The following is a 13,239-nucleotide window of genomic DNA, read 5'->3' as shown; positions in this document are numbered from 1 at the left end:
ACATTCAAAATCCCTTCCTAGAAATTGAAATTTAGCATCCCACATCAGTTTCCCTAGCGAGGTAATAAATCTAGAGTTTCGGAAAGATACTCAGCATCCAGGATTATCATAAGTAGGTCGGCTGATGTTATAATTGAAACTCGGTTCGACTTTGGCGTATAAGTGCTCCGTTATATGGTAATGAGAGGCAGTTTAATCCATTCCGTTTCTGGGCTTCTGGGAAGCAGCACTCGGTGAATGGATTTTTGCTGCATTTTCCCTCGAGATAGACTTCGGATAGGATTCATGATATGCTCTCCCAAGTTTGCGCCTTCTTCCCAGCGAACAGAATTGTGAAGTACTCCGTTGCGATTAAAATGGCGGACTGCCGGTAACTTTAATACGCGTCCCAACTCGTTAGGCATTAGGGAGCTTGGATTTGGGCGGCTAAATTTGGGATGGCAAACCCAAATGGGAGTACGGATTGGGGACATCTTATAGCTAGTGTTTTGCCATCTTCTGGGCATGAAAACAATGAAAAACAATAGAAATATGGGATTAATTGAATAAATAACGAATATTACAAAAGAGGATCCTCAAGTCGGCCTCTGATTGTGTTGTCACGCACCGCGCATTTCATTGAGTTTACTGAAGTCGCCACCCGCGTCGCTGACGGACAAATTGAAGCGAGTTTCAAGGGGAAATAAGGTTTAATTACGGGTATTAACTAGGGATGGTCGGATCGGATACCTCCGCGGATATTTGGATCCGAGCTCTCGCAGAGGTTACGTTGGAGAATTTCAGCCGAGGAAAATAAAAAAAGGCAAAATACGACGGGCACATAGTGTGACTCTTCCCAAGAGACTGAACAATCATCGGGGGAATCCCAGCGTCAGGAATTTGAAAGTGCATTTGGATCCGAAAATATCCGATCCGAAAGATCCGGCTCCGAAAATTAAGGATCCGATCCGAATCCGGATCCGAAAAAAATCCTGGATTTTTCCATCTCTAGTATTAACCAAAACTGATAAGAATGATGATGCGATCTATCAAGTTCATAACTCTTCAACGCTATTCTTCGCAATGGCAAACATAATGATGCAAAATATTGGAAAAAAAGTGAATCATCACCGCTCCGCAGACATTTTTGTAAGATGATTAAAATGCGATGGAAGTGGTAACAGAAATCAGAACAGAAAAAACAGGAATTGGGACTCCTCTATGCAGTCTCCTTGGAAGAAATAATGAGCGGCACCCTTCACATTCTGCATTACTAACGTTATCGCGCAATTTTCCGTTGACCGAAGAGATTTTTAGTTTTGGATATCGGAGAAAAGAATTTTCTCAGCCGCTAAGTAAATTCGGTAACCCATTTTTTTAGTAGTGTATAATTTAGGGGTGTATTATATCCGTAGCTTTAGTTCAATATTTATTTTTTCACGTTTCTTTCGTAGGAAGTACCTCATTTCGTCGCAAAATTTTAGCGTAAAGGGTAGAGCGGGGTGATAGTGTACACTTAAGCATTTTTATTTTATATATTCCCATTGAAAAGTACAATGAATGAGGCAATTATATTATTTTGAAGGAAATTCGATTCGAATTATGACATAGACATAATTTTATTCTGATGGGGTGGGTTTGATTCCCCATGGAGAAAGGGTGGATCTTTCTTTAAAGAAATTCGGGGGTTATTCCGCGTGCATTGCACCGCTAACTTAATGTAAAGTCAAACTTTTGTCCTGAGGCTATCTTTTTATATTTTAACAACCAACTTCTCCGTAAAGAGCTCACGACAGGTCACGCAACATAATCAACCAGAGTTCCCACTCAACCTTGAAAACCTTAAAACCGTAAATGAGCCGTGAATTTCGTATACCGTGAAAAAACATGGAAAAAGCCGTGAATTTCGTAAAAAAACGTAAAAAATCTTTCAATATTGATTTTACGATCGTAGAAGTACGATTGACAGATTAAAATAAAAATATTTTCATCATATTTCAAGGTTAGTCACGCGCAGACATGGCCACATGGATTCATTTGGACACGTATATTTGAAGCGCAATTATTGGTCCGTGTGTCATGATGACACATTGACCTTAAGCCTGTAACAAGTTAGTAGTATAGTTTGCTATCATACGGGACGTTTCTTGGACGGTGTGGTGTGCATGTGGGAGTCCAAATGCATGCTGCATGCTGGTGATTGATCACCCCCTGCCAAACACCCTAGAGGTGGCTTGCAGGGTATTATGTAGATGTAGATGAACAAAGCCGGAATACTGGGAACCAAAGTGTTCATTAACACTTGCAAACATTCAGACTCTTCTAAACTTCCCTGGCACCTTGGTCCCTCTATTTTCCCACTCACGCCCTCTAGCCGGACCTGAATTTTGCAAACGATACGTGACGTCATGAGAGATAGCACTGTCATTGCTGCGTTTGCATTCAAGGCATCTGTCGCGTACGTTAAGTTTTTAGTTTATGTGCGGCCGGTGATTGTTACGTCATCAATATTTCTGCCTAGAATGCCTTATCTACAAACCGTGAATTTGAAGACATTTTGACCGTGAAAACCTGGAAAAACCGTGAATTTTACAATTTAGAATGACTGGGAACCCTGTCAGCGCAGGACACAAACGTCCATGCCCTGAATAGAGACCACCTATTCGAGCGGGACTCGAACCCGCGATCTTCGGCAGGCGAAGACTTTACATCTACATCTACATAATACCCTGCGAGCCACCTCTAGGGTGTTTGGTAGGGGGTGACCAATCACCAGCATGCAGCATGTAATTGGACTCCCACATGCACACCACATAGTACAAAAAACGACACACATACTAACAAATAATACTACCATATGCTGTTAGAAATAATAATAAATTTAAGAAACATGGATTAAGTTTTACGTAGGATTGTTGGCTACACCACAAGTCATGCAGTCTATTTATGAGTTCTATCGCTGCCGTTGTAATCTCTTATCGATCGTGGAAAAACTGACATTCTGAATCTGTCCGTTCTACAATCTATCTCACTTATTTTATTTATATGATCTGATCTTCCGTAGAATGTTGGCGTCCGTAAGATACTTTATCCCTCCGCCACTGAGACCAGCGGAGGCCTCGGAAGCCACCTCTGTCCCATTTTAGGGCTCCTTTGTCTTAATGTTTCCGTCCGATTGATTTCTTATATATAATTAAAGGAATTAGCCGTGAACTGGCCACCCGCGTACCTTTTTCAGAGTCACCCACAAATCGACGCAGAACGAAATCATTTGCCTTCATGGGGATCCGAACTCGGGTCTCCCGAACTAGTTCCAGGTGTCCTACCTCTAAAATTACCAAGGTATTGCCTTCAAAACTCTGCAGGGAAAGAAGATGCCTTGGTACTTAAACCATCAAAGCCAAATGCTGCATCTAAGCAACATCAAAAACGTATAAATTTTCAGCTCTATTTTGGAAAGATTAAAACTACGAGTTCTTTTGTGTTGTATAGTTTAATGGAGAAGTATGTAGCTGCACCTATAAACATGTTTGAGTGGAAAATTTTCACTTTTTTAAAACGAAAAGTCTTGAAAATTTATTTCTCCCAAAAGCAGCTCTGGGTTACGAAGAGTTGAAGTAGGGGAACACTGGCCGCGAATTGAGGAGATCCTAAGTCGAATCCCGACCGAGACAAATGATTTTTCTTATGCAAAAAATTCGTTCTTTAACGTGATTGATTATTATTTGGCATCACCTTCCTCCTTCCCCATTTTAAGCTGAAATTTCGGGGATATTACAGCTCCTAAAATTGCCGAGATTGTCGCCCAGCCCGGAAACATCATATCACTTATAATCAGCGCTTCCATCCGTCGGTTGATTTGGATTGTCAAGGGTACAGCTACATAGTACCCTGCGAGCTACCTCTAGGGTGTTTGGCAGGGGGTGATAAATCACCAGTATGCAACAGGATACCCACATGCTCACCACACGGTACACAATTCGTTATGCATACTAAGAAATCACATTACCGCATTCATTCAAGGGCAAAACCTGCCAACTACTCATTAAAGCTTTCTGCCAATAAAGCTAGTGCACACAAGACACACTGTTAGGGCAGTAGTCACCCCTGTCTAAGCTACTGGCATGTAAACATCTAACATTCGGTGTATCAATGGGAACAGATTCTATGAATTGTAAATAATTTCTTTATCCATCCATTGACGCTTGCATCTGATCTGTTTAGTGCTATTTCTACCCGCGCTAATGTTTATAAATACTTTACTCCCAACTAGTGTCCGTTATATTGATAGACAGCGGGGATATTATAGCTCCAAAATTTGGTCTCTAGGTTCCCTTAGCCAACTCAATGACTTAATAGTACAGCTGAGGAAAGGGAGGAGGGGGAGCACATTTTATATTATTTTATTTTACAGGAACAGGATTAAAAGTGAACAATTAAATATGCCAAATACCCACGGTAAAAGAATTATATACAATGGCGGAAAATCTTGTTTTTCAAACCATTTATGCCTGAATAACCATTTTAGCAATTTTGACATAGATATTTTACATTGTAATGGCAAATGGCTTAAATTAGATTTTATGGGTAGTTGTGGGATTTTGCCTAGCACCTTCGCTCAACATTGTAGCTCATTGGGAACCTTACTTTTGGTACTACCCTCGTAACAGTGTGAGATAGCAACCAAAAAGCAAATAAAACGACATTCAGCAACCCTTAGTGTGAGCCCCGAGTTTGCACTTTAATAAATGCCGTAAAACTCTGTGAATTATAACTCCTTAACATCATAAATAAAATCCGACTCCAAAATTAGGAATTTATCAACAGGAAATCAGGGGTTAGAACGATGCCAAGAAAAATAATTTTTTCATATTCAAAATATTAAATGCAAATATAATTGTGATCGTTGTAACATCATCGGAAAACTCGTATATATTGTTCTCATTCTGCTGTTTTTCGTCGTTAAAACAACGTCCCTACATGCTGACCTTACTCTAACTTAAGTAAAAAAAAATACACATCCTCGTTCGCACTTCCTTTAACGAGCGACTCAAGACGGTACTTTTGGCTGCAATCCGAAATTCGCACATTTTCCTACTTTAATTAGCATTTGATTTACTTTTTCCAGGTATTTTACATAATTTTACATAATCCAAGTAGTAGCTTCACTTTAAACCCAGCTTTGGTGGAAAAAATGTTAACCAGTTCAAGATAAAGTGCCGATCACAAAGGACAAATGCAAAGCAGTTCTCCTTCTTGAGTAGGACCATAAGGGAATGGAATGACCTACCAGCAAAACTATTTGAGCCCTTCCCAAAAAAATTACATATTTTTAAAAAGCGGTTGAAGAGGTAGGAACCAAGGGTTTCGTTATGATATTTTCAATTTCTTTTTTCGTCGTATGTTCATGTTACCACCAGGTCAATGGCCTACTTGTAAGAATTTAATGATAGTAATAATGTTAGATATTATTACTCCGAAGTTTTACTTATATCATCAAGAGGTTACGTACGAAGCATAACTTTTACTAAAAGTCTATACTTATGAGGAAAAAGATTATACTCAAAAGCAAAAATTGCTGCGACATTATTATCACCCCAAGACGAGGTAATTATATTTTTGAATTCAAAATACTAAGTGAAAACGTAACAATAATCGTTGCAGTACCTTCGTGAAACTCGTTCACTGTTCTCATTCTTTGGATTGGATTTGTAAAAAACATCACCGCTACATCGTGATATTTTTCTGACTTGTGAAAAGAACTCCCCAACTTCTTGCGCACCTTTAACGAAGCATACCAGTCCGCACTGTTCCCTGAAATTCCGATATTCGCTTCCCTGGCACATTGCCCTGGTAACCCCCTACTTTACGTCCACGCGGCAATGCGATGGGACGGCTCTAAAAGGATTTCCAAAATGGTCAAATTACCATGCTGGAAAAAAATGCGAATATCGGACGAATTTCCGATGCGGATCGCGCAAGTATCCCCTTCGATAAAAAAAATTACATCCGGGACATTTTTTATCATTTTTTTCTTCACGACAGACCGTGGAGGCGGCATGGGCTTGGCCTAGATTCCCACTTCGTCCTAACTATTGCATTCGAGGAATAGGAGAGAGAGAGAGTAGAAATAATGCCATCGTTTGCCTGCGACGATAATCCTTTTCACGGCCGTAGTACGTCGCCCAATTGCCTCTTTCGAACGGAGGCCTAGAGACCTTCCGCAATAGAACTCGGGCCGATGTGTTCAGGGTCTATCGTCGGCTGCTTTAAAAGTCAAATCTCTGGGGGTGTTGCGCGCCCCCTTTACAGAATAGGTTTTTGCCGAGAGGATGTGGACATTCATTGGTTGCTGACGAAGCGCCACTAGCGAGTGAAATTACCACGCAATAATTTTTCTCCTGCATTAATAAAATATCGGTGTAAAATTAAAAACCTCCTGCTACATCATTACTCTTAAAAAGCCTCTCTTCGACTTCCAGGAAAACTTATTTTGGAGGATGAATTAACCCATTAATCCCCAGCGTTGCGTTAACGCAAAATTTTTGAATTCTAATTCTCAGAACAAGCCTCTACCGCGGAATAATATTTTCTTCGATTTACTGACTTTTTTTTAAAGTATCACTAGTCCTAATTTTGTTATTTCCACCAACATTTTCATTCACATTATTGTATTTTTATGACTGATGGCCCTTGGCATAAAAATGGATGCGCACATACGAGACACCCTAGGAAAAATGACATACCCCTGCATGTTCGTTAAGGCAGAATGGGGCATTTCCTCCGAAGGAATACTGATAACTCCCGGCGAAGATGTCGAGTGTACAAATCAAGATAAAAAAATAAAAGATGTAACCTAATTATTAAAAGTTACTATTTTGTATTTATTTGCCGGAGTATTCCCAGCGTTGCGTATACGCAGCATTTTGGAAATCATATAATATGATGGAAATATTTTTATTCCAAAAATTCATTTTAATTAGACCAGAATAAATTGTAAAATGCAAAACAACCGAAGTTAAAAGCCCTACATACAGTCTGGGGAATAATGGGTTAACTGGAGAACTGGCATTATGCATTTCAGCAACTTTACTAATCATAAAATAAAAATGCTTTGTTCTATTCCACACTTTATTTTAAATATTTTTATATTTTACTTTACTACTACTTACTACTTTACTACTTCAATACTTTATTTTTTATTTTATGATGAAGCAGCTCCACAAAGTAACGCCGGAGACCGTGTATTATATTGACTTTATTGATGTTTGATACACCAAATTGATTGTAACAGTGTGACATAGCAACCAAAAAGCATATAAAAAGATATCCAGCAACCATTAGAATGAGCCCCGAGTCGGAGCTCAAAACGTCGGCAGAAATGTAGTTTTTAACCCAGTGGGATTCTGTATTCCTTGATTGTTGACGATGGGCTCCTGGCTGGTGAATTCACATTAATTTTTCTCCCGAATTTATGAAATTATCGGTGTAAAATTTAAATATTAAGTTTAAAAAGACCCTCTGCTACATTAATGCTCTTAAAAAGTTTCTCTTCCACTTCCGAAAACTGTTATTTGGGAGGATTTGAATAATCTTTGATTGCTTACGATGCGGCAATGTTGGTGACCTCACCTCACAATAATTTTTCTCCTGAATTTATCAGAATATCGGTGTAAAATTTAAATTTTCCGTTCAACAAAACCTTCTGTTACATTTTTTCTCTTAAATAGTATCTCTCAGGCGTACAAGAAAACTGTTATTTGGCCACGCACAGCATTTTCGTTCGAAATATAATCCAACTTCGAGTTTGTCGCCAAATAACTAGAGCACTGTTGCATCGTGGGAAAATTTATGAGTGACTGACAAATACCATAAGTAAATGCCAAGTTTCCTTAATGGGAATTCAGAAACAGATTGTGGATGTCCTTAAGGAAAATGAGTTTATAAAATTTTTATTTACTTCTTTGCATCGGGCGCCATTTTGATGGCGTTATCCTTTGAGTCCTGAGTTAATTTTTCTAAGCTCTGTACCTTAAAAATTTCTTTTAGCCTAATGATCATGTGCACGAATAGGAAACTTCTTGTCATCGAATGCAACGTTTTAGGATTTTTTTTCGCGTAGGGATTTGACTATTCTTTTAACAGTGGTAAAATTTATTGGACTTTTTTATTGTTTCGCAGCGCGTATACGAGATTCAAAACATGTGCAGAGTTACAACTTTTATCTTGTTTTGAAAAGAGTACCTTTATACTTCACACCTGACATGTACACAAGCGAAGCATTCCGTCATTTAAGCGAAAGAAGTATTTTTGCTAAAATTAAAGTTTTCGCATGAAAATAGCTTAGAAAATAAGTACCTACTATGGTTAGCTGTCTAAGTAAAATTTTGTCTCCCTATCCTATTATGATGCACCGGAAAAATACAGCTAATTTGTTGTTTTCAAACCTATTTCCATACCTGAGGAGCCCATTCATAACTTGATTTTGAGCTGGTTTCGTCTTGCGCATGCGCGTGAGGTGTCGGACTCGAGTGGTCGGGTGCTATCTCCTCATGACTCCTCTGAAAAAGTTTTGATTCTGGGACTATTTGGTTTCCCCATGGGGACTGCATGTCCCCATGAGTCCTAATTCCATCCCATTGAAAGTTGATTTATGTTGCCAATTCGGTTGCATTTTAATCAGTTTTCAAAATTTTTTTTTAATATAATGTTTGCCATTACGAGGAGAGCATATAGGTTTTATGGCTACGGTATACTTTTATCGAATCTGCTATTATCGTCCAATCTTCACCAAATTTTGGATATATCACTTATTTCACGTTGTGAACACACCTAGAGGTGGGCGGAAGCGCTACGATGACAACACAAATAAAAATAACACCATACATCACTTGATTTCGGAGTTGTTACTTTCACCACACCAGTGCAATTTCCTATGCCCGCCGTACAATTTTGGTGGCAGGTTTTTGAGGCTGTGGAATTTTAACGAACTACGAGCGCTACTTGTCGTCTACCCATGCTTTGTATGTGGCTCGGTAAGTTCATGTGTGTTTGAGCGAGTTATTTGCACTTGAAAAAATATTTAATTGAGTTCTTCAGCGTTTTTTTTTTGTAATTCTAAACGCTAAAGTAATTCACTGTGTGGATTTCACGGGCGAGGGAGGAGCTAGTTCGCTTAATTTTCGGCGATATTTGAAATGCCACGAAGCTGTGTCGCACCAGGGTGTACTGAGGGGTATGGCTCTAAAAAGTCTACCTTCTCATTTTTCTCTGCTCCCAAAGATCCTGTTAAGAGGAGTAAATGGCAAGCTGCAATACCAAGGGTAAACTTTGAGTTGAAGGCAGGGCAGGTACTGTGTGAAAGGCATTTCATACCCCACGACATCGTCAGGAAGAAGCAGTTGAAAGATGGCAATGGCAAAGTCGTCAAGGAGGTAAGTAAAGGCCCAGCTTAAATAAAATAATTTCATTAGTATCAACGAATATATTTAATGTGTTATTTCGCGATTTCATTATAGGTGGAATTTAGATGTCCTAAATTGATTGATGACGCTATTCCTGTGCTATTTCCGGGTTGTCCACTCAACTCTGCTCTCGTGCTTATGTTCCAGCCCCTGTTGGACTCATACACTCAGCCAGTAGCGGTCTTTGCATCAAGGGGCTCAGTCAAGGGAGAAACCCGTAACATGTAATTTTATTGCCTTTTGATTGAATGATGTTTGAATGTTCCCTATTTACAGATTCATCTGTTTATCAGCAATATCTGTTAAGAAAATGACTTCAGTATGTATGATCTCAGGTTTTCCCGGCGTATCAGTTGCAGAAAGGTTTCTCGGGTTTTCCACCGGTTGATATCGTCCATGTCTCCCTTCATTACAACTACAAGTAGAAGTAGCAAAAAATGCTAGGTACAAGGGGAATTATGCAGCATTCTGCAATTCCTGTAGAAGATATTCTAGTCTGTGTACTGACACATTCTTTGAGAACTGCAGTCTTCCTTGGGAGTCCATTTTCGTCATTTTGTGGTTTTGGGTGTGCCACGTTTCAAGCAAGGACACGTCAAAGGTTACCGGTATCAACCGTGAAAGCGTGGTTCAGTACTACCGATACTTTCGGTAATAAACTATTTTCTAGATTGGATTAGACTATTAAATCTAACATATCCACTTTTGGGCACCTCTTTTATTAATTTACTTATGTTTACAGGGACATAGCCTCGTGGAAAATTATAAGCATGCCCAGAGTACAACTCGGAGGTGATGGAGTAGTTGTGCAAGTCGATGAAAGTGTCGTCACTCGACGAAAGCACCATAAGGGCCGGATAGTGAGAGAGAAATGGGTACTAGAGATCTACGACACCCAACAGAAAGTTGGTGTCGTAATATATGTTGTGCGTAGAGATAAGGGGACATTACTTCCCCCAATAGAGGAGTATGTAAGAAAAGGCAGCACTAAATGGACTGATGGCTGGGCAGCATACGAGGGGTTGAAGGATCTGGGGTACACACACCATACCGTGAATCATAAAAAGGAATTCATGAGTGCGGATGGTGTGTGTACCAACGAAATTGAAGGCTACTGGTCAAGACTGAAGCAGTTCTGCCGGCACACAGAGGTATTGCGGAGTAATTTATTAGCTGAACATATTGACGAGTTTATGTACAGATAGCGTTTCCAAGGATCCCCTGCCTCAATGTGTCCACATGTGCCCGGAAAGTGATTTACCCACTTCTACCTCCCACTTTGTTATGTATTGGACCAGCTCGAAGGATATTTTTTTCCAGTTGACCAGCCCGTACATGTGCCCAGAAAGTGATTTACCCACTTCTACATCCCACTTTGTTATGTATTGGACCAGCTCGAAGGATATTTTTTTCCAGTTGACCAGCCCGTACATGTGCCCAGAAAGTGATTTACCCACTTCTACATCCCACTTTGTTATGTATTGGACCAGCTCGAAGGATATTTTTTCCAGTTGACCAGCCCGTACATGTGTCCGGAAAGTGATTTACCCACTTCTACCTCCCACTTTGTTATGTATTGGACCAGCTCGAGGGATATTTTTTTCTAGTTGACCAGCCCGTACATGTGCCCGGAAAGTGATTTACCCACTTCTACATCCCACTTTGTTATGAATTGGACCAGCTCGAGGGATATTTTTTTCTAGTTGAGAAAGTCAATATGCCGCCATGTCTTTCGTATTATATTCGTATGTAAATTGCTTTCGATTCTCTTTTGTCATCCAAGATGGCTGCCTGATGCCTTGTCTACACTACAGACTTAACTTAAGTGGCTTCACTTAAATATAATCTTAAATGTGGTGCGGTAGCTACACTTGAGCTTTAAGTCGACTTCAGCACCGTGATTGTCTATATCGGGAAACAGTTATGTTGACAGATGAAGGTCTAGGAGAGCAATTAGTGATTCTTTGATCCAAAGCGACTATTATTTGAAATAAACTTCCAAACTTCGTGAATGAACCATTTTGGATTTAGAAGGTTAAAAGGAAAGACCGATTTCAGTTTCTAAGAGAACGCTATATGGCGAGAGGAGATGGAGCCAGAGGAATTTAGAATTACTAAGCGTGACTTCGTGGAATGACATATTCATAACGTAAACAAAAACACTTATTGCTAGTCAAATTCCACTGCTTTATTAAAACCATTGATGTTAAATTTCAACCATTAATTCCTCCCACGTCCAATGAAATCGCCACATCTTATCTCCCTCGGCATCACTAGGACTAAAATTAAAGCCCTATGCAATAGTTTAAATAACAGTGTGTGGGATGTTACTGAGTGCATTCGTTTAAGTTATTTTCGATTATGACACCATGGAAAATAAACTGTTTTACCGGATCCTCTGCCGTCGTCTCATTGCCAGTCTTAAAATTCCTTGAAACGTTTCTAAGTTTTATAAATCGAGTTTCACCGTGAGCAACAGGCATATAGCAACATAGCAATTAGTTTTCACGGAAATAAAACCAACAATAAGATGAGAAACACCACAAAGTAAATTCGTCGAATTAATAACCCCAACACTAGAAATTAACTAACGAAACAGAACGCTCAATAACCACATCATAGAATACAGCACAACTTAGAACATAATCAACGGGATGATTCAGGAGTGAGATGGGTATTATGTGCCATTTACAACACTTGAAGAGCTTGAAGAGCTTCAACGGTGCGGAAACAGTTGCCAACGCAATTTAAGTTGGGTTCTAAGATGACTTAAGTGGAGGTGTACTTAAATGAAGCTGGTGACACCTACACTACCAACTTAAGTACAGAGCCAACTTAAGTAGTCACTTAAGTTACTAGTGTAGACCCGGCATGACCGTGAAAGTAACAACCCCGAAATCAAGTGATGTGTGGTGTTATTTTTATTTGTATTGTCATCGTAGCGCTTCCGCCCACCTCTAGGTTTGTTCACAACGTGAAATAAGTCATAAATCCAAAATTTGGTGAAGATTGGACGATAATAGCAGATTCGATAAAAGTATACTGTCACCGGTTTTATAAAGTTCATATAACACATTATCATCTATAAAAATATCGGTATAATATATAATATTAAAACCGCTAATTATATCTTATTTCCCCGTGAAACTCGGATCACTTTCTCCTTCAATGACGTGAGTGGCGACTTTTGTAACTACTCGTTGCCCATTTAACTGCTCGTTGGACGACACATTTAGTGGCCGAATTGAGTCTCCTCTTTTGAAATATTCGTGGTTGTGTAATTAAGAACGGGCAGTCTCAATTTCCCCGAGCGGTGAACAGACAAATAGTCGTCGTCCCAACATTTTGAACATGGTTTCCGTAGTGTAGTGGTTATCACGTGCGCCTCACACGCGCAAGGTCCCCGGTTCGATCCCGGGCGGAAACAAGGAAATTTTTTCCCTCCTGTTTTGATGTTAATGATCCATTTCCATCTATCTTGCACGTATATTTTTATAAAATAGCTAAGAATTTTTGTCTTTTTCCCCTGGTTTATTTCTCAACTGTTAAAAAATAGAAAGTGAAAATAAGCATGAAGAATTTTCTCGTGTTTTCCCTTTTTTTTTAAAAACAACCACGCGGTGGCAACACATTTAGAGGCCCACTTGAGGATCCTCTTTTGTAATAATTGTGGGTTTCCATATCAACGCATCTGCTGTTGGCATGGTCGACGCTTTTTCCCACGTCTGTTCGCATGTTTATTACACTTTGTAAAAGTAACTTATTTCACCTTTCATTTTTGTTGTATTTTAAAGCA

The 13,239-nt window shown here is 39.5% G+C and overlaps 1 non-coding gene across 1 annotated transcript; it reads left to right on the top strand.

Annotated features, from left to right (window-relative positions):
• Positions 1–12,797: 12,797 nt before the first annotated feature.
• On the top strand, positions 12,798–12,870 carry Trnav-cac. The gene has a single exon. It is a non-coding gene; the product is annotated as a tRNA-Val (tRNA).
• The last annotated feature ends 369 nt before the right edge of the window (positions 12,871–13,239 follow it).

This window comes from Ischnura elegans, chromosome 4, assembly GCF_921293095.1.
Source record: "Ischnura elegans chromosome 4, ioIscEleg1.1, whole genome shotgun sequence".
Taxonomy (NCBI): domain Eukaryota; kingdom Metazoa; phylum Arthropoda; class Insecta; order Odonata; family Coenagrionidae; genus Ischnura; species Ischnura elegans.
This window is presented reverse-complemented; position numbering and strand designations above follow the sequence as displayed.